The following is a 27,015-nucleotide window of genomic DNA, read 5'->3' on the forward strand; positions in this document are numbered from 1 at the left end:
AAAAAACACGCGAAGCAGCATTACAATCAACTTGTAGCTCTCCTCTCTGTTTTTCCTTCGTTTCTTCCACTCTTGCGACTTTCGTTGCACTGCGTGCACCTGGCTCTACTTTCGACTCTCCGGTTTTCAGAATAAAGGAGATGTTGTTACCGAAAAGACATGTACTTTTTTACAAACTGGCTTTACATTTCTTTTGACTGCGCAATGTTGCAGTTAGGCGGCCGATAAAAACAGGCCAGTTTCCTCTCTATTCGGGAAGCAATCTGTAGCCACTTGGCAGCCACCGCGCCCCCTAAGGTCGTAAAAACACGCGAAGCAGCACTACAATCAACTTTGTGTTCTTCTCTCTGTTTAAACATCGTTTCTTTCACTCTTGCCACTTCCTGTCACTGTGTGCACCTGGCTCTATTTTTCGACTCTGAATGTCAGAATAAAGCAGATGTTGTTACTGAGCAGACATGTCCTTTTCTACAACCTGGCTCTACACTTCCATGCACTGCGCAATGTTGCAATTAGGCGGCCGATACAAACAGGTCAGCTTCTTCACTAAAGGGGAGCAATCTGTAACGACGTGGCGTCACCGCGCACACCGCGGTCATAAAAACACGCGGAGCAGCTTTTCTAGCAACTAGCTGCTCTCCTCTCTGTTTTCCTTCCTTTTCGCAATCTTGCCACTTCCGTTGAACTGCGTGTACTTGGCTCTATTTTCGACTCTCTGATTGTCAGAATAAAGGAGATGTTGTTACTGAAAAGACATGTCCTTTTCTACTACATGGATTTACACTTCCATTGACTACGCAATGTTGCAGTTAGGCGGTCGATAACAACAGGCCAACTTCCTCGCTAAGGGGGGAGCAATCTGTAGCGACGTGGCCACCAACGCGCACACCGCGGTCATAAAAACACGCCATGCCGCATTACAAACAACTTGTAGCTCTCCTCTCTGTTTTTCTTTCGTTTCTTTCACTCTTGCCACACAGCGGTGTTTTAGAGGCTAATGTACTCGGCTAGTGACCCTCAGGTCGCGGGTTCGAATTCTGGCTGCGGCGGCTGCATTTCCGATGGAGGCGGTATTGTTGTAGGCCCGTGTGGTCCGATTTCGTTGCACGTTAAAGAACCCCAGGTGGTGGAAATTTCCGGAACCCTACACTACGGCATCTCTCATAATGGTAGATTGGTTTGGGGACGTTAAACTCCACATATCAATCAATTATTTACTCTTGCCACTTCCCTTGCATTGGGTGCAAATGGCTCTAATTTCGTCCCTCTTTTTGTCAGAATAAAGCAAATATTGTTACTGAAAGACGTGTCCTTTTCTACAGCCTGGCTGTACACTTCCATTGACTAGGCATTGTTGCAGCTAGGCGGCAGATAAAAACAGGCCAGCTTCCTCTCTAAGAGGGGAGCAATCTGTAGCGACGTGGCCACCAACGCGCACCCCATGGTCTATAAAGCACGCAAAAAAACATTACAGTCAACTTGTACGTCTCCTCTCAATTTTTCCTTCGTTTCTTTCACTCTTGCACTTCCGTTGCACTGCGTGCACCTGGCTCCACGTTCGACTCTCTGGTTGTCAGAATGAAGCAGATGTTGTTACTGAAAAGACATGTCCTTTTCTACAACCTCGATCTACACTTCTATTGACTATAGAATGTTGCAGTTAGGCGGCCGATAAAAACAGGCCAGCTTCCTCTCTAAAGCTTGTTTCACATGCGAGCGATTTTGCTCCAAGAGCGGAGCGGCAGCCGCTGCGCAAGGCTAAAACAGATTATCACCGCGGTGACTGAACGCCCTTGTGAAATTCGCCCGAGTTGGAAAAATTCGCTAGCGGCACAAGCGGCAGAGCGACCAGTGCCGTCGTCTGACACGTGATGACGCGGGTGGAATCGAGAAGTTGACGCGCGCGCTGAGAGGAACTGGTTCCACAGAACAACTGACTCCGACTGAGTAGCAGACGACATCCGTCCTCTCCCCGGCTCACAAATGTTTCGCCCTGCTTTCAACAAGTCGCTGATAGAAGTGTTGAAACGATCTCTTCTTTGAGACGTCAAGATGAAGGATTTCCGCAAGAACCATAAGAAGAGCATTCTTTGGGAAAAATTTGCCGAACTCGCATAGTTCCATAAAGTAAACGTCGCGGCTTGAGCTTGCTATGTTCACTGGTGAAGTCGAAGTGCAGCTGTTTTCCTTTCGTTGCTCTCGACGATGCTTTCGCCATAGTGACAATCGCGTGCGGTGCCTTTTTTATTTCAATAACATTATTATAACATTATTTTTCACTTCGATAACATTATTATGTCACAGCAATTGTTGCTGGTTTAACAAATGATGACATTTGGTGTCGTGGTGCATAGATGAAATGCTTCACACGAACGAGAGAGCAAGGACGGCTTTTATGGTAGTGGACTTGAGAAGTAGCATTCCACACAGTTCACTGAAAAGGAATTTCTTGATGTGACTCAACAAAGAAGAGGCGCGAAGCTTCTTGTTATGGTTTGGGGAAATAAGGCACTCATCAGGGGCCTTTATTTTTCTTCTGCCCTTCAACAACACCTTGAATTCTCACTAAAACCCTGGCTGACTTGTCGGCGTCCTCTGCGACGCTTTTCTCGCAATGAGCAATTGCAACGCAGAGTGCTCAAGTTTGCAGGCTGTCGACAGGTCCTGCCACACTGGCCAGCTGCTCTCCGTGACATTCAGTGCAGGAATGGGCGGCTGGCTAGGCGAAACTAGATGTTCGGTCGCGAGCACAACATACACTGCGTAGATAACGAAGAACAGCTGTTGATTTCAGGCACCAGAGCAGCAACACATGTCTAGAAGCATGCATCTAAATTACACGGTCGAATGCTACCAATTGAATGTCACTATGTCCCGATGGCAAAGGGTGTTGTGTGAAATGATGTGCTGCTTCGGCTTTCCTGCTCACCACCGCAGCGTTTATGGACGCAAATGCAAGCTGAAACAAGAATTGCTGCGTAGTCTCTTACCTGGGCCGCGCACAAGTGTATATACAGCAGTCAAAGAACCGGGACAATGAGCGTATTACGTATAATATGCTACCTGCCGTTGATGAAACTCTTCATCGTGGAGTGCTTTACTGAATTATTTAAAAATCTGAGAGGCTTACTCTTTAGGGCGGAAGCATATGAATTCGAGCACCAGAACAGATGTAGACCATTCAGAAAAGCCCAATGAAGAATGTGTTCGCATGAGCCAGAGGGTGACCACAACCGACGCTTACTACTTAGATTTTTTACAAAAACTCTTACTTTGACTCGAGCGAACAGGTACAAAAATTTGGGTGTAAATTTTGTGAGTTTTGTATACTGGGCTGACAGAAACCTCGTTCAGTGTCCCAATGTTAAAGCGCTGAAAGCAAAAGCAATGAATTGGAGAAACATGGGAAGTGCTGCGCCAAACGCGCTCGCCGTTCTTAAGTATTCACCTAGCTGGGACAGCTGCTTAATAAAACCATACAAGCAAACTCTTTTTTTACTTCTCCATGGTCAGTTATATCAGTTATATGAGCGCGCAACAATAATCATACGTGAAAAAGCCAGGACAAAACAAAAAGCAACTGCAAACGTTGCTTATTTGTTGTAAGATACATGTAAAACTAGTTCAATCAGTGTACAGACGCGTAAAAGTCGAGCGGCTATTGATGATGAACCTCGTAGCACAGGGGCGCCTAATGAAGGACACTTGGAGGAGAGCACGGCTTTCAGATACTACTGAAAACAGTGGTGGACCGGCGCCTTCCGCGAACAACACTGCCCGCTAGAGCGGCGGGCGTCGAGCAACAGCAGCGGTAGCAGCGGCGCATGTGAAACAAACGCGCGTTCGCGCGTCTTCCCGCCGCTCATCGCTGCGACCGCCGCCGCTCGTTCGCTCGCATGTGAAACAGGCTCAAGGGGGGAGCTGTCTGTAGCGACGTGGCCGCCATCGCCCACCCCGCGGTCTAAATAACACGCGAAGCAGCATCACCAACAACTTGCTGCTCTGCTCTCTGTTTAAACTTCGTTTCTTTCACTCTTGGCACTTCCGTTGCTATGCGTGCACCTGGCTCTATTTAAGACTCTCTGGTTGTCAGAATAAAGCAGATGTTGTTACTGAAAAGAAATGTCCTTTTTTACAACCTAGCTCTACACTTCCATTGACTGCGCACTGTTTCAGTTAGGCGGCCGATAAAAACAGGCCAACTTCCTCCATAGGAGGGGAGCAATCTGTAGCGACGTGACTACCAACACGCACCCCGTGGTCTAAAAAACACGCGAAGCAGCATTACAGTGAACTTATACTTCTCTCAATTTTTCCTTCGTTTCTTTCACTTTTGCTCCTTCCGTTGCACTGCGTGCACCTGGCTCCATTTTCGACTATCTGGATGTCAGAATAAAGCAGATGTTGTTACGGAAAAGGCATGTCATTTTCTACAACTTGGCTGCACACTTCCGTTGACTGCGCAATGTTGCAGTTAGGTGGCCAATAGGAACAGGCCAGCTTCCTCTCTGAAGGGGGAGCAATCTGTAGCGACATGGCCGCCACCACGCACACCATAGTCGTAAGAACACGTGAAGCAGCATTACAATCACCTTGCTGCTCTCCGCTCTGTTTTTCTTTCATTTCTTTCACTCTTGCCACTTCCGTTGCGCTGCGTGTACCTGGCTCTATTTTCGACTCTCTGATTGTCAGAATAAAGCAGATGTTCTTGAAAAGACATGTCATTTTCTACAACCTGGCTCAAAACCTCGATTGACTGCGCATTGTTGCACTTAGGCTGCCGATAAAAACAGGCCAGCTTCCTCTCTATTGGGGGAGAAATCTGTAGCGACGTGGCCGCCACCGCGCACCCCGCGGTTTAAAAAATCACGCGAAGCAGCGTCACAATCAGCTTGCTGCTCTCCTCACTGTTTAAACTTCGTTTCTTTCACTCTTGCCAATTTCGTTGCACCGCGTGAGCCTGGCTCGATATTCGACTTTCTGGTTTTCAGAATAAAGCAGATGTTACTGAACAGACATGTTCTTTTCTACAACCTGGCTCTCCACTTCCATTGACTACGCAATAATACAGTTAGCCGGTCGATAAAAAAGGCCAGCTTTCGCGCAAAGGGGGAAGCAATCTGTAGCGACGTTGCCGCCACCGCGCACCCCACAGTAATAAAAACATACGAAGCAATTTTACAAGAAACTAGCTGCTCTCCTCTCTGTTTTTTCTTCGTTTCTTGCACTCTTGCCACTTCCGTTACACTGCTTGTACCTGGCTCAATTTTCTACTCTCTGATTGTCAGAATAAAGCAGATGTTCTTGTAAAGACATGTCATTTTCTACAACCTGGCTCTACACTTCTATTGACTGCACAATGGTGCAGTTAGGCGGCCGATAAAACAGGCCAGCTTCCTCTCTATTGGGGGAGCAATCTGTAGCGACGTGGCCGCCACAGCGCTCCCGGTGGTCTTAAAGACACGCGAAGCAGCATTGCAATCAACTTGCTGCTGCCCTCTCTGTTTTTCTTTCGTTTCTTTCACTCTTGCCACTTCCGTTACACTGCGTGTACCTGGCTCTACTTTCAACTCTGGTTGTCAGAATAAAGCAGATGTTGTTACTTAAAAGACATGTCAATTTCTACAACCTGGCTCTACACTTCTATTGACTGCGCAATGTGCCAGTTAGGCGGCCGTTACAAACAGGTCAGCTTCTTCGCTAAGCGGGCAACAATATTTAGCCACGTGGCCGCCACCGTGCACACCGCTGTCTAAAGAACACGCGAAGCATCATCACAATCAACTTGCTGCTCTCCTCTCTGTTTAAACTTCTTTTATTTCACTCTTGCCACTTTCGTTGCACCGCATGCACTTCGCTCTATTTGCCACTCTCTGGTTGTCAGAAAAAAGCAGATGTTGTTACTGAATACACGTGTGTTTTTCTACAACCTGGCTCCACACTTCTATTGACTGCGCAATGTTGCATTTAAGCGGCTGTTACAAACAGGTCAGCTTCTTCGCTAAGCGGGCAGCAATATGTAGCGACGTGGCCGCCACCGCGCACCACGCTGTCATAAAAACCCGCGAAGCAGCAGTGTTACAACCAACTTGTACCTCTCCTCTCTGTTTTTTCTTCGTTTCTTTTACTCTTGCCACTTCCGTTGCACTGCATGCACCTGGATCTATTTTCGACTCTCTGGTTGTCAGAATAAAGCAGATATTGTTACCGAAAAGACATGTCCTTTTCTACAACCTGGCTCCACACTTCCATTGACTGCGCAATGTTGCAGTCAGGCGGCCGAAACAACAGGTCAGCTTCTTCGCTAAGTGGGAAGCAATCTGTAGCGACGTGGCCGCCACCGCGCCCCCCGCGGTCATCAAAACATGCGAAGCAGCTTCACAAGCAACTAGCTGCTCTCCTCTCTGTTTTTCCTTCTTTTCTTGCCCTCTTGCCACTTCCGTTGCATTTCGTGCACCTGCCTCTTTTTTCGACTCTCTGGTTGTCTGAATAAAGCAGACGTCCTTTAAAATACCAGTCTTTTTCTACAACCTGCTTCTGCACTCCCATTGACTGCGCCATGGTGCAGTTAACCGGCCAATAAAAACAGGCCAGTTTTCTCTCTTAGGGGGGAGCAATCTGTAGCGACGTGGCCGACAACGCGCTCCCCGCGGTCAGAAAAAACACGCGAAGCAGCACTACAATCAACTTGCTGCTTTCCTCACTGTTATTCTTTCTTTTCTTTCACTCTTGTCGCTTCCATTGCACTGCATTCACTTGGCTCTATTTTCGATTCCCTGATTTGTCAGGATAAACCAGATGCTGTTACTGAAGAGACATGTCCTTTTCTACAACCTGGCTCCACACTTCCAGTCACTGCACAATGTTGCAGTTATGCGGCCAATAAAAACAGGCCAACTTCATCTATAAGGGGGAGTAATCTGTAGCAACGTGGCCGCCACCGCTCACACCATCGTCATAGGAACACACGAAGCAGCATTACAATGAACTTGCTGAGTGCACCTGGCTCTATTTTCGACTCTCTGGTTGTCAAAATAAAGCAAATGTTGTTACTGAAAAGACATCTCCTTTTTTACAACAGCCTCTACACTTCCATTGAGTGCGCACTGTCGCAGCTAGGTGGCCGATGAAAACACGCCAGCTTCCTCTCAAAGGGAGGAGCAATCTGAAGCGACCTGGCCACCACCGCGCATCCCACGGTCTAAAAAACACGCGAAGCATCATCACAATCAGCTTGCTGCTCTCCTCTCTGTTTAAACTTCGTTTCTTGCACTCTTGCCACGTCCGTTGCACTGCGTGTGCCTGGCTCGATATTCGACTTTCTGGTTTTCAGAATAAAGCAGATGTTACTGAACAGACATGTTCTTTTCTACAACCTGGCTCTCCACTTCCATTGACTACGCAATAATACAGTTAGCCGGTCGATAAAAAAGGCCAGCTTTCGCGCAAAGGGGGAAGCAATCTGTAGCGACGTTGCCGCCACCGCGCACCCCACAGTAATAAAAACATACGAAGCAATTTTACAAGAAACTAGCTGCTCTCCTCTCTGTTTTTTCTTCGTTTCTTGCACTCTTGCCACTTCCGTTACACTGCTTGTACCTGGCTCAATTTTCTACTCTCTGATTGTCAGAATAAAGCAGATGTTCTTGTAAAGACATGTCATTTTCTACAACCTGGCTCTACACTTCTATTGACTGCACAATGGTGCAGTTAGGCGGCCGATAAAACAGGCCAGCTTCCTCTCTATTGGGGGAGCAATCTGTAGCGACGTGGCCGCCACAGCGCTCCCGGTGGTCTTAAAGACACGCGAAGCAGCATTGCAATCAACTTGCTGCTGCCCTCTCTGTTTTTCTTTCGTTTCTTTCACTCTTGCCACTTCCGTTACACTGCGTGTACCTGGCTCTACTTTCAACTCTGGTTGTCAGAATAAAGCAGATGTTGTTACTTAAAAGACATGTCAATTTCTACAACCTGGCTCTACACTTCTATTGACTGCGCAATGTGCCAGTTAGGCGGCCGTTACAAACAGGTCAGCTTCTTCGCTAAGCGGGCAACAATATTTAGCCACGTGGCCGCCACCGTGCACACCGCTGTCTAAAGAACACGCGAAGCATCATCACAATCAACTTGCTGCTCTCCTCTCTGTTTAAACTTCGTTTCTTTCACTCTTGCCACTTTCGTTGCACCGCATGCACTTCGCTCTATTTGCCACTCTCTGGTTGTCAGAAAAAAGCAGATGTTGTTACTGAATACACGTGTGTTTTTCTACAACCTGGCTCCACACTTCTATTGACTGCGCAATGTTGCATTTAAGCGGCTGTTACAAACAGGTCAGCTTCTTCGCTAAGCGGGCAGCAATATGTAGCGACGTGGCCGCCACCGCGCACCACGCTGTCATAAAAACCCGCGAAGCAGCAGTGTTACAACCAACTTGTACCTCTCCTCTCTGTTTTTTCTTCGTTTCTTTTACTCTTGCCACTTCCGTTGCACTGCATGCACCTGGATCTATTTTCGACTCTCTGGTTGTCAGAATAAAGCAGATATTGTTACCGAAAAGACATGTCCTTTTCTACAACCTGGCTCCACACTTCCATTGACTGCGCAATGTTGCAGTCAGGCGGCCGAAACAACAGGTCAGCTTCTTCGCTAAGTGGGAAGCAATCTGTAGCGACGTGGCCGCCACCGCGCCCCCCGCGGTCATCAAAACATGCGAAGCAGCTTCACAAGCAACTAGCTGCTCTCCTCTCTGTTTTTCCTTCGTTTCTTGCCCTCTTGCCACTTCCGTTGCATTTCGTGCACCTGCCTCTTTTTTCGACTCTCTGGTTGTCTGAATAAAGCAGACGTCCTTTAAAATACCAGTCTTTTTCTACAACCTGCTTCTGCACTCCCATTGACTGTGCCATGGTGCAGTTAACCGGCCAATAAAAACAGGCCAGTTTTCTCTCTTAGGGGGGAGCAATCTGTAGCGACGTGGCCGACAACGCGCTCCCCGCGGTCAGAAAAAACACGCGAAGCAGCACTACAATCAACTTGCTGCTTTCCTCACTGTTATTCTTTCTTTTCTTTCACTCTTGTCGCTTCCATTGCACTGCATTCACTTGGCTCTATTTTCGATTCCCTGATTTGTCAGGATAAACCAGATGCTGTTACTGAAGAGACATGTCCTTTTCTACAACCAGGCTCTACACTTCCATTGACTGCGCAATGTTGCAGCTAGGCGGCCGCGAAATACAGGCCAGCTTCCTCTCTAAGGGGCGAGCAATCTGTAGCGACGTGGCCGCAACAGCACACCCGGAGGTCTTAAAGACACGCGAAGGAGCATTGCAATCAACTTGCTGCTGTCCTCTCTGTTTTTCTTTCGTTTCTTTCACTCTTGCCACTTCCGTTGCACTACGTGCACCTGGATCTATTTTCGACTCTCTGTTTGTCGGAATAAAGAAAATGTTGTTACTGAAAAGACGTCCTTTTCTACAACCTGGCTCTACACTTCCATTGACTGCGCAATTTTGCAGTAAGGCGGCCGATAAAAACAGGCCAGCTTCTTCTCTATTGGGGGAGCAATTTGTAGCGATGTGGCCGCCACCGCGCACCCCGCTGTCTAAAAAACACGCGAAGCAGCATTACAATCAAATTGCTGCTCTGCTCTCTGTTTAATCTTTGTTTATTTCACTCTTGCCAATTCCGTTGCACTGCGTGCACCTGGCCCTATTTACGACTCTCTTGTTGTCAGAATAAAGCAGATGTTTTTACTGAAAAGAAATGTCCTTTCTTACAACCTGGCTCTACACTTCGATTGACTGCGCACTGTTGCAGTTAGGCGACCGATAAAAACAGGACAGCTTCCTCTTAAAGGGGGGCGCAATCTGTAGCGGCGTGGCCGCCACCGTGCACACCGCTGTCTAAAAAACACGCGAAGCATCATTACAATCAACTTGCTGCTCTCCTCTCTGTTTAAACTTCATTTCTTACACTCTTGCCACTTTCGTTGCACCGCGTGCACCTGGCCCTATTTACGACTCCCTTGTTGTCAGAATAAAACAGATGTTACTGCAAAGACATGTCCTTTTCTTCAACCTGACTCCACACTTCCGTTGACTGCGCAATGTCGCAGTTAGAGAGCCAACAAAAACAGACCAGCTTCCTCTCTAAGGGGGGAGCAATCTGTAGCGACGTGGCCACCACCGCGCACCCCGCGGTCATAAAAACATGCGAAGCAGCTCTACAAGCAACTAGCTGCTTTCTTCTTTGTTTTTCCTTCGTTTCTAGCCCTCTTGCCACTTCCGTTGCACTGCGTGTACCTGGCTCTATTTTCGACTCTCTGGTTGTCAGAATAAAGAAAATGTTGTTACTGAAAAGACACGTCCTTTTCTACAACCTGGCTCTACACTTCGATTGACTGCGCAATGTTGCAATTAGGCAGCTGATACAAAACAGGTAAGCTTCTTCACTAAGGGGGAGCAATCTGTTTCGACGTGCCGCCACCGCGCACACCGCGGTCATAAAAACACGCCAAGCAGCACTACAATCAACTTGCTTCTCTCCTCACTGTTTATCCTTCGTTTCTTGCACTCTTACCACTTCCGTTGCACTGCGTGCACCTGGCTCTAATTTCGGCTGTCTCGTTGTCAGAATAAAGCAGATGTTGTTCTTGAAAAGACGTGTCCTTTTCTACAACCTGTCTCTGCACATCTATTGACTGCGCAATGTTGCAGTTAGGCGGCCGATAAAAACAGGCCAGCTCCCTCGCTAATGGAGGAGCAATCTGTAGCAACGTGGCCGCCACCGCGCACACCCCGGTCTTAAAAACACGCGAAGCAGCATTAAAATCAACTTGCTGCTCTCCTCTCTGTTTAAATCGTTTCTTTCACTTTTGACACTTCCGTTGCACATGGGTGCACCTTGCCCTATTTTTAACTCTCTGGTTTTCAGAATAAAGCAGATATTGTTGTTGAAAAGACATGTCCTTTTCTATGACATGGCTCTACACTTCCATTGACTGCGCAATGTTGCAGTTAGGCGGCCGATAAAATCAGGCCAGCTTCCTCGCTTATGGAGGAGCAATCTGTAGCGACGTGGCCGCCACCGCACACCCCAGGGTCATAAAAACATGCGAAGCATCATTTCAAGCAACTTGCTGCTCTTCTCTCTGTTTTTCCTTCGTTTATTCACTTTTGCCACTTCCGTTGCACTGCGTGCACCTGGCTCTATTTGCGGAATTCTCGTTCTAGGAAAAAAGTCCTTGTTGTTCTTGAAAAGACATCTCTTTTTCTACAACCTGGCTCTACACTTCTAATAAGTGCGCAATGTTGCAGTTAGGAGGCCGATAAAAACAGGCCAGCTTCCTCTCTAAGGGGAGAGGAGTCTGTAGCGACGTGGCTGCAAGCACGCACGCCGCGGTCTAAAAACACGCGAAGCAGCATTACAAATAACTTGCTGCTCTCCTCTCTGTTTAAACTTCGTTTCTTTCACTCTTGCCACTTTCGTTGCACCGCATGCACTTCGCTCTATTTGCCACTCTCTGGTTGTCAGAATAAAGCAGATGTTGTTACTGAAAAGACATGTCCTTTTTACAACCTGGGTCTACACTTTTATTGACTGCGCAATGTTGCAGTTAGGCGGCCGATAACAACAGGCCAGCTTCCTCGCTAATGGAAGAACGATCTGTAGCGGCGTGGCCGCCACCGGGCACCCCGCAGTAAAAAAAAAACATACGAAGCAGCTTTACAAGCAACTAATAGCTCTCCTCTCTGGTTTTCCTTCGTCTCTTGCACTCTTGCCACTTCCATTGTCCTGCGTGCTCCTGGCTCTACTTTCGACTCTGGTTGTCAGAATAAAGCAGATTTTGTTACTTAAAAGACATGTCAATTTTTACAACCTGGCTCTACACTTCTATTGACTGCGCAATGTTGCAGTTAGGCGGCTGTTACAAACAGGTCAGCTTCTTCGCTAAGCGGGAGCAATCTGTAGCGACGTGGCCGCAGCCGCGCACCCCGTGGTCATAAAAACCCGCGAAGCAGCGTTACAACTAACTTGTACCTCTCCTCTGTTTTTTCTTCGTTTCTTTTACTCTTGCCACTTCCGTTGCACTGCGTGCACCTGGCTCTATTTTCGACTATCTGGTTGTCAGAATAAAACAGATGTTGTTACTGCAAAGACATATCCATTTCTTCAACCTGGCTCCACACTTCCGTTGACTGCGCCATGGTGCAGTTAGGCGACCAATAAAAACAGGCCAGTTTTCTCTCTAAGGGAGGAGCAATCTGTAGCGACGTGGCCGCCAACACGCTCCCCGCGGTCATAAAAAAATTCCGCCATATCCACAGTGTGAATGATGATGAGTGGGCGAAGCTCCTGAGGTAAACCTGGTAAACCATGAATCCTCTGTACAATTTGCCCACTCGATTTTATTACATCGCTCTACCTAGCGAACGTCGCCGCACTAAATCGAACGATTGCCTTCAACCAATGACACGCGCCATATGTGACATCATTCCTATTTTATAAGATCTGGCGTCTTTCATCAACTACAAGTACCGCTTTCTAGTTTATAACATCTTGCACTTTTCATCATCAGATACAAGTACCACCATCTAGTAAACAGTACAAAAACTAAACGAGAGGTGGCTACATACAGGAGACGGTACCGCCATCTAGTGAACACTGCAAAAACTAAACTAGAGGTGGCTACATACAGGGGACGGTACCGCCATCTAGTGATAACTGCAAGAACTAAACTAGAGGTGGCTACATACAGGCTACAGGGGACGCACAGCTCCAGCCCTAAGGAGCTTCGCCCCTAAAACATGCGAAGCAGCACTACAGTCAACTTGCTGCTCTCCTCGCTGTTTTTCTTTCGTTTCTTCTGCTCTCCTCGCTGTTTTTCTTTCGTTTCTTTCACTCTTGCCACTTCCATTGGTCAGCGTGTACTTGGCTCTATTTTCGACTCCCTCGTTTGTCAGAATAAACCAGATGTTGTTACTGAAAAGACATGTCCTTTTCTACAACCTGGCTCCACACTTCTATTGACTGCGCAATGTTGCAGTTAGGCAGCCGATGCAAACAGGTCAGCTTCTTCGCTAAGGGGGGAGAAATCTGTAGTGACGTGGTCGCCACCGCACACCCCAAGGTCATAAAAACATGCGAAGCATCATTTCAAGCAACTTGCTGCTTTCCTCTCTGTTTTTCCTTCGTTTATTTCACTCTTGCCACTTCCGTTGCACTGCGTGCACCTGGCTCTATTTTCGGCTGCCTCGTTGTCAGAATAAAGCACATGTTGTTCTTGAAAAGACATCTCCTTTTCTACAACCTGGCTCTACACTTCTAATAAGTGCGCAATGTTGCAGTTAGGAGGCCGATAAAAACAGGCCAGCTTCCTCTCTAAGGGGGGAGCAGTCTGTAGCGACGTGGCTGCCAGCACGCACGCCGCGGTCTAAAAAACACGCGAAGCAGCATTACAATTAAATTGCTGCTCTGCTCTCTGTTTAAACTTCGTTTCTTTCACTCTTGCAATTGCGTTGCACTGCGCGCAAGTGGCTCTATTTTTGACTCTCTGGTTGTCAGAATAAAGCAGATGTTGTTACCGAAAAGACAATCCTTTTCTACAACCTGGCTCCACGCTTCCATTGACTGCGCACTGTTGCAGTTAGGCGGCCGATACAAACAGGTCAGCTTCTTCGCTAAGGGGGGAGCAATCTGTAGCGATATGGCCGCCACCGCGCACCCCGTTGTAATAAAAACCCGCGAAACAGCATAACAATCAACTTTAGCTTCCCTCTCTCTTTTTTCTTCGTTTCTTTCGCTCTCGGCACTTCTGTTGCACTGCGTGCACCTGGCTCAACTTTCGACTTTCAGGTTTTCAGACTAAACCAGATGTTGTTACTGAAAAGACACGTCCTTTTCTACAACCTGGCTCTACACTTCTATTGACTGCGCAATGTCGCATTTAGGCGGCCAATAGAAACAGACCAGCTTCCTCACTTATGGAGGAGCAATCTGCAGCGTTGTGGCCGCCACTGCGCACCCCGCGGTCATAAAAACATTCGACGCAGCTTTACAAGCAACTTGCTGCTCTCCTTTCTGCTTTTGCTTCATTTCTTTCACTCTTGCCACTTCCGTTGCACTGCGTGCACCTGCCTCTATTTTCGACTCTCTGGTTGTCTGAATAAACAGATGTCCTTTAAAATACACGTCTTTTTCTACAACCTGGTTCTGGACTTCCATTGATCGCCTTAGTGCAGTAAGGCGGCCAATAAAAACAGGTCAGTTTTCTCTCTGAGGGGGGAGCAATCTGTAGCGACGTGGCCGCCAACACGCTCCCCGCGGTCTAAAAAACACGCGAAGCAGCAATAAAATTAAATTGCTGCTCTCCTCTCTGTTTAAACTTCGTTTCTTTCACTCTTGCCACTTTTGTTGCACCGCGTGCACTTCGCTCTATTTGCCACTCTCTGGTTGTCAGAAAAAAGCATATGTTGTTACTGAATAGACGTGCGTTTTTCTGCAACCTGGCTCCACACTTCCATTGACTGCGCAAAGTTGCAATTAGGCGGCCGTTACAAACAGGACAGCTTCTTCGCTAAGCGGGCAGCAAAATGTAGCGACGTGGCCGCCACCGCGCACCCTGTGGTCATAAAAACCCGCGAAGCAGCGTTACAACCAACTTGTACCTCTCTCTCTGTTTTTTCTTCGTTTCTTTCACTCTGGCCACTTCCGTTGCACTGCGTGCACCTGGCTCTATTTTCGACTATCTGGTTGTCAGAATAAAACAGATGTTGTTACTGCAAAGACATGTCCTTTTCTTCAACCTGGCTCCACCCTTCCGTTGACTGCAAAATGTAGCAAGTTAGGCGGCCAATAGAAACAGACCAACTTCCTTGCTTATGGAGGAGCAATCTGCAGCGACGTGGCCGCCACCGCGCACCGCGCGGTCATAAAAACATGCGAAGCAGCCTTACCAGCAACTTGCTGCTCTCCTTTCTGCTTTTCCTTCATTTCTTTCACTCTTGCCTTTTCCGTTGCACTGCGCACACCTGCCTGTATTTTCGACTCTCTGGTTGTCTGAATAAAGCAGATGTCCTTTAAAATACATGTCTTTTTCTACAACCTGGTTCTGCACTTCCATTGACTGCGCCATGGTGCAGTTAGGTGGCCAATGAAAACAGGCCAGTTTTTTCTCTAAGTGGGGAGCAATCTGTAGCGACGTGGCCGCCAACACGCTCCCCGCGGTCTAAAAAACACGCGAAGCAGCATTACAATTAAATTGCTGCTCTCCTCTCTGTTTAAACTTCGTTTCTTTTACTCTTGCAATTCCGTTGCACTGCGCGCAAGTGGCTCTATTTTCGACTCTATGGTTGTCAGAATAAAGCAGATGTTGTTACCGAAAAGACATGTTCTTTTCTACACCTGGCTCTACACTTCCATTGACTGCGCAATATTGCAGTTAGGCGGCCGATAAAAACAGGCGAGCTTCCTCGCTTCTGGAGGAGCAATCTCCTGAGACGTGGCCACCACCGCGCACCCCGTGGTCATAAAAACATGCGAAGCAGCTTCACAAGCAACTTGCTACTCTCCTTTCTGTTTTTCCTTCGTTTCTTATACTCTTGCGACTTCCATTGCAAGGGTTGCACATGGCTCTACTTTCGACTTTCTTGTTGTCAAAATAAAGCAGATGTTGTTACTGAAAAGACTTGTCCTTTTCTGCAACCTGGCTCCACACTAACATTGACTGTGCAATGTTGCAGTTAGGTGGTCGATACAAACAGGTCAGCCTCTTAGCTAAGTGGGGAGCAATCTGTAGCGACATGGCCACCACCGCGCACCCCGTAGTCTAAAAAACAAGAGTAGCAGCATTACAATCAACTTGATGCTCTGCTCTCTGCTTAAACTTTGTTTCTTTTACTCTTGGCAATTCCGTTGAACTGCGTGCACATGGCTCTATTTACGACTCTCTGGTTGTCAGAATAAAGCAGATGTTGTTACTGAAAAGAAATGTCCTTTCTTACAACCTAGCTCTACACTTCCATTGACTGCGCACTGTTGCAGTGAGGCGGCCGATAAAAACAGGCCAGCTTCCTCTCAAAGGGGGGCGCAATCTGTAGCGACGTTGCCGCCACCGTGCACACCTCTGTCTAAAAAACACGCGAAGCATCATTACAATCAACTTGCTGCTCTCCTCTCTGTTTAAACTTCGTTTCTTTTACTCTTGCCACTTTCGTTGCACTGCGTGCACTTTGCTCTACTTTCCACTCTCTGGTTGTCAGAAAAAAGCAGATGTTGTTACTGAAAACACGTGTGTTTTTCTACAACCTGGCTCCACACTTCCGTTGACTGCGCAATGTCGCAGTTAGGCAGCCAATAAAAGCAGACCAGCTTCCTCGCTTATGGAGGAGCGATATGCAGCGACGTGGCCGCCACCGCGCACCTCTGGTCAACAAAACATGCGAAGCAGCTTCACAAGCAACTTGCTGCTCTCCTTTCTGTTTTTCCTTCGTTTCTTTCACTCTTGCGACTTCCATTGCAATGCTTGCACAAGGCTCTACTTTCGACTTTCTTGTTGTCATAATAAAGCAGATGTTGATACTGAAAAGACCTGCCCTTTTCTACAACCTGGCTCTACACATTCATTGACTGCGCAATGTTTAGTTAGGCGGCCGATACAACAGGTCAGCTTCTTCACTAAGGGGGATCAATCTTTAGCGACGTGGCCGCCACCGCGCACCCCGTGGTCATAAAAACACGCGAAGCAGCAATACAATCAACTTGTACATCTCCTCTCTGTTTTTACTTCGTTTATTTCACTCTTGCCACTTCCGTTGCTCTGCGTGCACCTGGCTCTATTTTCGGCTGTCTCGTTGTCGGAATAAAGCAGATGTTGTTCTTGAAAAGACATTTCCTTTTCTACAACCTGGCTCTACACTTACAGTGAGTGCGCAATGTTGCAATTAGGCGGCTGATAAAAATACGCCAGCTTCCTCTCTAAGGGGAGAGCAGTCTGTATCGACGTGGCCGCCACCACGCATGCCGTGGTCTATAAAACACGCGAAGCAGCATTACAACTAACTTTCTGCTCTCCTCTTTGTTTGAACTTCGTTTCTTTCACTTTAGGCACTTCCGTTGCACTGCGTGCACCTGGATCTATTTTCGACTGTTCGGTTGTCAGAATAAAGCAGATGTTACCGAAAAGACATGTCCTTTTCTACAACCTCGCTCCACACTTCCGTTGACTGTGCAATGTGGCAGTTAGGTGGCGGATACAAACAGGTGAGCCTCTTAGCTATGTGGGGAGCAATCTGTAGCGACTTGGCCGCCACCGCGCACCCCATAGTCTAAAAAACAAGAGTAGCAGCATTACAATCAACTTGTTAACCTCGCCTCTATTATTCTTTCGTTTTTTTCACTCTTGCCACTTCCGTTGCGCTGCTTGCACCTGGCTCTACGTTCGACTCTGTGGTTGTCAGAATAAAGCAGATGTTGTTACTGAAAAGACATGTCTTTTTCTACAACCTGGCTCCACACTTTCATTGACTGCGCAATGTTGCAGTTAGGCGGCCGATACAACAAGTCAGCTTCTTCGCTAAGGGGAAGCAATCTGTAGCGACGTGGCCGTAACCGCACACCCCGCGGTCATCAAAACATGCGAAGCAGCTTCACAAGCAACTAGCTGCTCTTCTCTCTGTTTTCCCTTCGTTTCTTGCACTTTTGCCACTTCCCTTTCACTGCGTGTACCTGGCTCTATTTTCGACTCTCTGATTGTCAGAATAAACCAGAAGTTCTTGAAAAGACATGTCATTTTCTACAATCTGGCCCTACGTTTCTATTGACTGCGCAACGTACCAGTTAGGCGGCCGATAAAAATTGGCCAGCTTCCTCTCTAAGGGGGGAGCAGTCTGTATCGACGTGGCCGCCACCGCGCATGCCGTGGTCTAAAAAACACGCGAAGCAGCATTACAACTAACTTTCTGCTCTTCTCTTTGTTTAAACTTTGTTTCTTTTACTTTTGGCACTTCCATTGAACTGCGTGCACCTGGATCTATTTTCGACTCTTTGGTTGTCAGAATAAAGCAGATGTTGTTACTGAAAAGACATGTCCTTTTCTACAACCCGGCTCCACCCTTCCATTGACTGTGCAATGTTGCAGTTATGCGGCCGATACAAACAGTTCAGCCTCTTAGCTAAATGGGAAGCAATCTGTAGCGACGTCGCTGCCACCGCGCACCCCGCGGTCATAAAAACCCGCCAAGCAGCATTACAATCAACTTACTGCTCTCCTCTCTGTTTTTCCTTCGTTTCTTGCACTCTTGCCACTTCCGTTGCACTGCGTGCACCTGGCTCTATTTTCGACTCTCTGGTTGTCAGAATAAAGCAGATCTTGTTACTGAAAAGACATGTCCTTTTCCACAACCTGGCTCTACACTTGCATTGACTCCGAAGTGTTGCAGCTAGGCTGCTGATAAAAATAGGCCAGCTTCCTCTCTAAGGAAGGAGCAATCTGTAGCGACGTCGCCGCAATCACACACGCCGCGGTAATAACAACACGCGAAGCAGCAGTACAATCAACTTGCTGCTCTTCTCTCTGTTTAAAAATCGTTTCTTTCAATCTTGCCACTTCCGTTGCACTGCGTGCACCTGGCTCTATTTTTCGACTCTGAATGTCAGAATAAAGCAGATGTTACTGAAAAGACATGTACTTTTCTACAAACTGGCTCCCCACTTCCATTGACTGCGCAACGTTGCAGTCATGTCGCCGATACAAACATGTCTGCTTCTTCGCTAAGGTGGAGGAATCTTTAGCGACGTGGCCGCAACTGCACACACCGCGGTCATTAAAACACGCGAAGAAGCATTACAATCAACTTGCTGCTCTCCTCTCCATTTTTCCTTTGTTGTTTTCACTCTTGCTACTTTCGTTGCACTGAGTGAACCTGGCGCTATTTTCGACTCTGGTTGTCAGAATAAAGCAGATGTTGTTACTGAAAAGACATGTCCTTTTCTACAACCTGGCTCTACACTTCCGTTGACTGCACAATGTTGCAGTTAGGCGGCCGATAAACACAGGCCAGCTTCCTCGCTAAGGGGGGAGCAATCCGTAGCGACGTAGCCACCAACGCGCACCCCGCGGTCATAAAAACACGTGAAGCAGCATTACAATCAACTTGTAGCTCTCCTCTCTGTTTTTCCTTCGTTTCTTTCACTCTTGCGACTTTCGTTGCACTGCGTGCACCTGGCTCTACTTTCGACTCTCCGGTTTTCAGAATAAAGAAGATGTTGTTACCGAAAAGACATGTACTTTTCTACAACCTGGCTCTACACTTCCATTGACTGCGGAATGTTCCAGTTAGGCGGCCGAATAAAACAGGCCACTTTCCTCGATAATGGAAGAGCAATCTGTAGTGACGTGGCCGCCACCACGCACCCCGCGGTCATAAAAACACGCGAAGCAGCTTTACAAGCAACTAGCTGCTCTCCTCCCAGTTTTTCCTTCGTTTCTTGCACTCTTGCCACTTCTGTTACACTGCGTGTACCTGGCTCTATTTTCAACTTTCTTGTTGTCAGAATAAAGCAGATGTTGTTACTGAAAAGACATGTCCGTTTCTACAACCTGGCTCTACACTTTCATTGACTGCGCAATGTTGCAGTTTGGCGGCCGATAAAAACAGGCCAGCTTTCTCTCTAAGGGGGGAGCAATCTGTAGCGAGGTGGCCGCCACCGCGCTCCCCGCGGTAAAAAAACACGCGAAGCAGCATCACAATCAGCTTGCTGCTCTCCTCTCCATTTTTCCTTTGTTGTTTTCACTCTTGCTACTTTCGTTGCACTGAGTGAACCTGGCGCTATTTTCGACTCTCTGGTTGTCAAAAAAAAAGCAGATGTTGTTACAGAAAAGACATCTCCTTTTCTACAACCTGGCTCAACACTTCCACTGAGTGCGCACTGTTGCAGTTAGGTGGCCGATATAAACAGGCCAGCTTTCTCTCAAAGGGGGGAGCAATCTGTAGCGACGTGGCCGCCACCGCTCGCCCAACGGTAAAAAAACACGCGAAGCAGCATCACATCAGCTTGCTGCTCTCCTCTCTGTTTAAACTTCGTTTCTTTCACTCTTGCGACTTTCGTTGCACTGCGTGCACCTGGCTCTACTATCGACTCTCCGGTTTTCAGAATAAAGGAGATGTTATTACCGAAAAAATGTCCTTTTCTACAACCTGGCTCTACACTTCCACTGACTGCGCAATGTTGCAGTTAGGCGGCCGATAAAAACAGGCCAGCTTCCTCTCTAAAGGGGGAGCAATCTGTAGCGACGTGGCCTCCAACGCGCACGCCGTGGTCTACAAAACACACGAAGCAGCATTGAAATCAACCTGTAGCTCTCCTCTCTATTTTTCCTTTGTTTTTTCGCTCTTGCTACTTTCGTTGCACTGAGTGCACGTGGCTCTATTTTCGACTCTCTGGTTGTCAAAATAAAGCAGATGTTGTTACTGAAAAGACATCTCCTTTTCTACAACCGGGCTCGACACTTCCATTGAATGCGCAAAGTTGCAGCTAGGCGGCCGATAAAAACAGGCCAGCTTCCTCGCTAGTGAAAGAGCAATCTGTACCTACATGGCCGCCACCGCGCACCCCGTAGTCATAAAAAAAACGAAGCAGCTTTACAAGCAACTAGCTGCTCTCCTCACTGTTTTTCCTTCGTTTCTTGCACTCTTGCCACTTCCGTTACACTGCGTGTACCTGGCTCTATTTTCGACTCTGGTTGTCAGAATAACGCAGATGTTACTAAAAAGACATGTCTTTTTCTACAACCTGGCTATACACTTCCACTGACTGCGCAATGTTGCAGTTAGGCAGCCGATGAACTCAGGCCAGCTTTCTCGCTATGGGGGAGCAATCGGTAGCGTCGTGGCCACCACCGCGAACCCCGTGGTCATAAAAACACACGAAGCAGCATCACAATCAACGTGTAGCTCTCATCTCTGTTTTTCCTTCGTTTCTTTCACTCTTGCGACTTTCGTTGCACTGCGCGCACCTGGCTCTACTATCGACTCTCCGGTTTTCAGAATAAAGGAGATGTTGTTACCGAAAAAAATGTCCTTTTCTACAACCTGGCTCTACACTTCCAATGACTGCGCAATGTTGCAGTTAGGCGGCCGATAAAAACAGGTCAGCTTCCTCTCTAAAGGGGGAGCAATCTGTAGCGATGTGGCCTCCAACGCGCACGCCATGGTCTAAAAAACACACGAAGCAGCATTGAAATCAACCTGTAGCTTTCCTCTCTATTTTTCCTTTGTTTTTCCACTCTTGCTACTTTCGTTGCACTGAGTGCACGTGGCTCTATTTTCGACTCTCTAGTTGTCAAAATAAAGCAGATGTTGTTACTGAAAAGACATCTCCTTTTTTACAACCTGGCTCCAAACTTTGATTGACTGCGCAATGTTGCAGTCAGGTGGCCAATAAAAACAAGCCAGCTTACTCTCTAAGGGGGGAGCAATCTGTAAAGACGGGGCCGCCACCAGGCACCCCGTGGTCATAAAAACACGCGAAGCAGCATTACAATCGACTTGGAGCTCTCATCTCGGTTTTTCTTTCGTTTCTTGCGCTCTTGCCACTTCCGTTGTACTGCGCGAACCTTGCTCTACTTTCGACTCTGGTTGTCAGAATAAAGCAGATGTTGTTACTGAAAACACTTGTCCTTTTTTACAACCTGGCTTTACACTTCCATTGACTGCGCAATGCTGCAGTTAGGCGTTCGATAACAACAGGACAGCTTCCTCGCTTAAGAGGGAGCAATCTCTAGTGACGTGGCCGCCACCACGCACCCCGTGGTCATAAAAACACGCGAAGCAGCATTACAATCAACTTGTAGCTCTCCTCTCAGTTTTTCATTCGTTTCTTTCACTCTTGCGATCTTCGTTGCACTGCGTGCACCTTGCTCTACTTTAGACTCTGGTTGTCAGAATAAAGCAGATGTTGTTACTGAAAAGACATCTCCTTTTCTACAACCTGGCTCGACACTTCCATTGACTGCGCAATGTTGCAGTTAGGCGGCCGATAAAAACAGGCCAGCTTCCTCTCTAAGGGGGGAGCAATCTGTATTAAAGTGGCCTCCAACGCGCACCCCGTGGTCTAAAAAACACACGAAGCAGCATCAAAATTAACCTGGAGCTCTCCTCTCTATTTTTCCTTAGTTTTTTTTTCACTCTTGCTACTTTCGTTGCACTGAGTGCACGTGGCTCTATTTTCGACTCTCTGGTTGTCAAAATAAAGCAGATGTTGTTACTGAAAAGACATCTCCTTTTCTACAACCTGGCTCAACACTTCTATTGGCTGCGCAATGTTGCAGTTAGGCGGTCGATAAAAACAGGCCAGCTTCCTCTCTAAGGGGGGAGCAATCTGCATTGACGTGGCCTCCAACGCGCAACCGTGGTCTAAAAAACACACGAAGCAGCATCAAAATTAACCTGGAGCTCTCCTCTCTATTTTTCCTTGGTTTTTTTTTCACTCTTGCTACTTTCGTTGCACTGAGTGCACGGGGCTCTATTTTCGACTCTTTGGTTGTCAGAATAAAGCAGACATCGTTACTGAAAAGACATGTCCTTTTCTACAACCTGTCTCTACACTTCCATTGACTGCGCAATGTTGCAGCTTAGCCGCCGAAAAAAACAGGCCAGCTTCCTCTCTAATGCCTAGTTCACACTGAAACATCCGCTTTCTACGGCGACCGTAAATCCCCTGCCGCCGAAACGCAGCGTCGTTCGCACTGGACGTGCCCCGCGCCGCCGAATATGACATCTACAACGGGGCGAACGCGGGATGGATGCGCTGTCACCCGGTTGTTGTCGCGGCTCGCAAACGCCACTACGCTATCCGGTGGTGTATACTTCAACGATTCTTCTGCGCAAGAAGCAAGAAAAGACAGTACTGCTTACTTTGCTGGCAAGTGGCGGTCTTGTAATGCACGAAGAGCAAAAAACCACCGACGCCTGCGGCGTTGGTGGGTTTGTTTTGCCCTGCAAGACCGCAACAAGCTCGGTCACGCCAACAGCAAGCTCGGTCACCTCTTTCACGAAATACGGAGGCGAAGTAAGAACAGAGTAGGAGTAACTCCCATTGGTTTCAACATTTAGTTACGTGCACTGCGGCATAACAAGTGAATAGGGCTTGGCCGTCATTTTTAAAATTCCTTGACTAGAGCTCCTATTGGTCCGCGGTGACCGATTCGGCGGCAGATGCCGCAAAAATCGGTCCGAGAGCGATCGGCGCGGAGAGGGCTCTTTCGGCGGAACTCGCCGCCGCCGAACCGGATTCGGAGCACTTTCGGCGGCTAGAATGCTCAGTGTGAACGCGGCCTAAAGGGGGAGCAATCTGTAGCGACGTGGCCACCACCGCGCACCCCGCGGTCTAAAAATCTAAAAAAACACGCGAAGCAGCATTACAATCAACTTGTAGCTCTCCTCTCCGTTTTTCCTTCGTTTCTTTCACTCTTGCGACTTTCGTTGCACTGCGTGCACCTGGCTCTACTTTCGACTCTCCGGTTTTCAGAATAAAGAAGATGTTGTTACCGAAAAGACATGTACTTTTCTACAAACTGGCTCCACACTTCCATTGACTGCGCAACGTTGCAGTCAGGTCGCTGATACAAACATGTCAGCTTCTTCGCTAAGGTGGAGCAATCTGTAGCGACGTGGCCGCCACCGCGCACCCCGTGGTTTAAAAAACACGCGAAGCAGCATCACAATCAACTTGCTGCTCTCCTCTCTGTTTTTTCTTCGTTTGTTGCACTCTTGCCACTTCCGTTGTACTGCGTGCACCTTGCTCTACTTTCAACTCTAGTTGTCAGAATAAAGCAGATGTTTTCGAAACGAGATGTCCTTTTCTATAACCTGGCTCTACATTTCTATTGAATGCGCAATGTTGCAGTTAGGCGGCCGATAAAAACGGGCCAGTTTCCTCTCGATTGGGGAAGCAATCTGTAGCCACTTGGCCGCCACCGCGCACCCTGCGGTCATAAAAACACGCGAAGCAGCAGTACAATCAACTTGGTGCTCTTCTCTCTGTTTAAACATCGTTTCTTTCACTCTTGCCACTTCCGTTGCACTGCGTGCACCTGGCTCTATTTTCGACTCTCTGGTTGTCAGAATAAAGCAGATATTGTTACCGAAAAGACATGTCCTTTTCTACAACCTGGCTCCACACTTCCATTGACTGCGCAATGTTGCAGTCAGGCGGCCGAAACAACAGGTCAGCTTCTTCGCTAAGTGGGAAGCAATCTGTAGCGACGTGGCCGCCACCGCGCCCCCCGCGGTCATCAAAACATGCGAAGCAGCTTCACAAGCAACTAGCTGCTCTCCTCTCTGTTTTTCCTTCTTTTCTTGCCCTCTTGCCACTTCCGTTGCATTTCGTGCACCTGCCTCTTTTTTCGACTCTCTGGTTGTCTGAATAAAGCAGACGTCCTTTAAAATACCAGTCTTTTTCTACAACCTGCTTCTGCACTCCCATTGACTGCGCCATGGTGCAGTTAACCGGCCAATAAAAACAGGCCAGTTTTCTCTCTTAGGGGGGAGCAATCTGTAGCGACGTGGCCGACAACGCGCTCCCCGCGGTCAGAAAAAACACGCGAAGCAGCACTACAATCAACTTGCTGCTTTCCTCACTGTTATTCTTTCTTTTCTTTCACTCTTGTCGCTTCCATTGCACTGCATTCACTTGGCTCTATTTTCGATTCCCTGATTTGTCAGGATAAACCAGATGCTGTTACTGAAGAGACATGTCCTTTTCTACAACCTGGCTCCACACTTCCAGTCACTGCACAATGTTGCAGTTATGCGGCCAATAAAAACAGGCCAACTTCATCTATAAGGGGGAGTAATCTGTAGCAACGTGGCCGCCACCGCTCACACCATCGTCATAGGAACACACGAAGCAGCATTACAATGAACTTGCTGAGTGCACCTGGCTCTATTTTCGACTCTCTGGTTGTCAAAATAAAGCAAATGTTGTTACTGAAAAGACATCTCCTTTTTTACAACAGCCTCTACACTTCCATTGAGTGCGCACTGTCGCAGCTAGGTGGCCGATGAAAACACGCCAGCTTCCTCTCAAAGGGAGGAGCAATCTGAAGCGACCTGGCCACCACCGCGCATCCCACGGTCTAAAAAACACGCGAAGCAGCATCACAATCAGCTTGCTGCTCTCCTCTCTGTTTAAACTTCGTTTCTTGCACTCTTGCCACGTCCGTTGCACTGCGTGTGCCTGGCTCGATATTCGACTTTCTGGTTTTCAGAATAAAGCAGATGTTACTGAACAGACATGTTCTTTTCTACAACCTGGCTCTCCACTTCCATTGACTACGCAATAATACAGTTAGCCGGTCGATAAAAAAGGCCAGCTTTCGCGCAAAGGGGGAAGCAATCTGTAGCGACGTTGCCGCCACCGCGCACCCCACAGTAATAAAAACATACGAAGCAATTTTACAAGAAACTAGCTGCTCTCCTCTCTGTTTTTTCTTCGTTTCTTGCACTCTTGCCACTTCCGTTACACTGCTTGTACCTGGCTCAATTTTCTACTCTCTGATTGTCAGAATAAAGCAGATGTTCTTGTAAAGACATGTCATTTTCTACAACCTGGCTCTACACTTCTATTGACTGCACAATGGTGCAGTTAGGCGGCCGATAAAACAGGCCAGCTTCCTCTCTATTGGGGGAGCAATCTGTAGCGACGTGGCCGCCACAGCGCTCCCGGTGGTCTTAAAGACACGCGAAGCAGCATTGCAATCAACTTGCTGCTGCCCTCTCTGTTTTTCTTTCGTTTCTTTCACTCTTGCCACTTCCGTTACACTGCGTGTACCTGGCTCTACTTTCAACTCTGGTTGTCAGAATAAAGCAGATGTTGTTACTTAAAAGACATGTCAATTTCTACAACCTGGCTCTACACTTCTATTGACTGCGCAATGTGCCAGTTAGGCGGCCGTTACAAACAGGTCAGCTTCTTCGCTAAGCGGGCAACAATATTTAGCCACGTGGCCGCCACCGTGCACACCGCTGTCTAAAGAACACGCGAAGCATCATCACAATCAACTTGCTGCTCTCCTCTCTGTTTAAACTTCGTTTCTTTCACTCTTGCCACTTTCGTTGCACCGCATGCACTTCGCTCTATTTGCCACTCTCTGGTTGTCAGAAAAAAGCAGATGTTGTTACTGAATACACGTGTGTTTTTCTACAACCTGGCTCCACACTTCTATTGACTGCGCAATGTTGCATTTAAGCGGCTGTTACAAACAGGTCAGCTTCTTCGCTAAGCGGGCAGCAATATGTAGCGACGTGGCCGCCACCGCGCACCACGCTGTCATAAAAACCCGCGAAGCAGCAGTGTTACAACCAACTTGTACCTCTCCTCTCTGTTTTTTCTTCGTTTCTTTTACTCTTGCCACTTCCGTTGCACTGCATGCACCTGGATCTATTTTCGACTCTCTGGTTGTCAGAATAAAGCAGATATTGTTACCGAAAAGACATGTCCTTTTCTACAACCTGGCTCCACACTTCCATTGACTGCGCAATGTTGCAGTCAGGCGGCCGAAACAACAGGTCAGCTTCTTCGCTAAGTGGGAAGCAATCTGTAGCGACGTGGCCGCCACCGCGCCCCCCGCGGTCATCAAAACATGCGAAGCAGCTTCACAAGCAACTAGCTGCTCTCCTCTCTGTTTTTCCTTCGTTTCTTGCCCTCTTGCCACTTCCGTTGCATTTCGTGCACCTGCCTCTTTTTTCGACTCTCTGGTTGTCTGAATAAAGCAGACGTCCTTTAAAATACCAGTCTTTTTCTACAACCTGCTTCTGCACTCCCATTGACTGTGCCATGGTGCAGTTAACCGGCCAATAAAAACAGGCCAGTTTTCTCTCTTAGGGGGGAGCAATCTGTAGCGACGTGGCCGACAACGCGCTCCCCGCGGTCAGAAAAAACACGCGAAGCAGCACTACAATCAACTTGCTGCTTTCCTCACTGTTATTCTTTCTTTTCTTTCACTCTTGTCGCTTCCAT

The sequence above is a fragment of the Rhipicephalus microplus genome, unplaced genomic scaffold (genome assembly GCF_043290135.1).
Source record: "Rhipicephalus microplus isolate Deutch F79 unplaced genomic scaffold, USDA_Rmic scaffold_13, whole genome shotgun sequence".
Taxonomy (NCBI): Eukaryota; Metazoa; Arthropoda; class Arachnida; order Ixodida; family Ixodidae; genus Rhipicephalus; species Rhipicephalus microplus.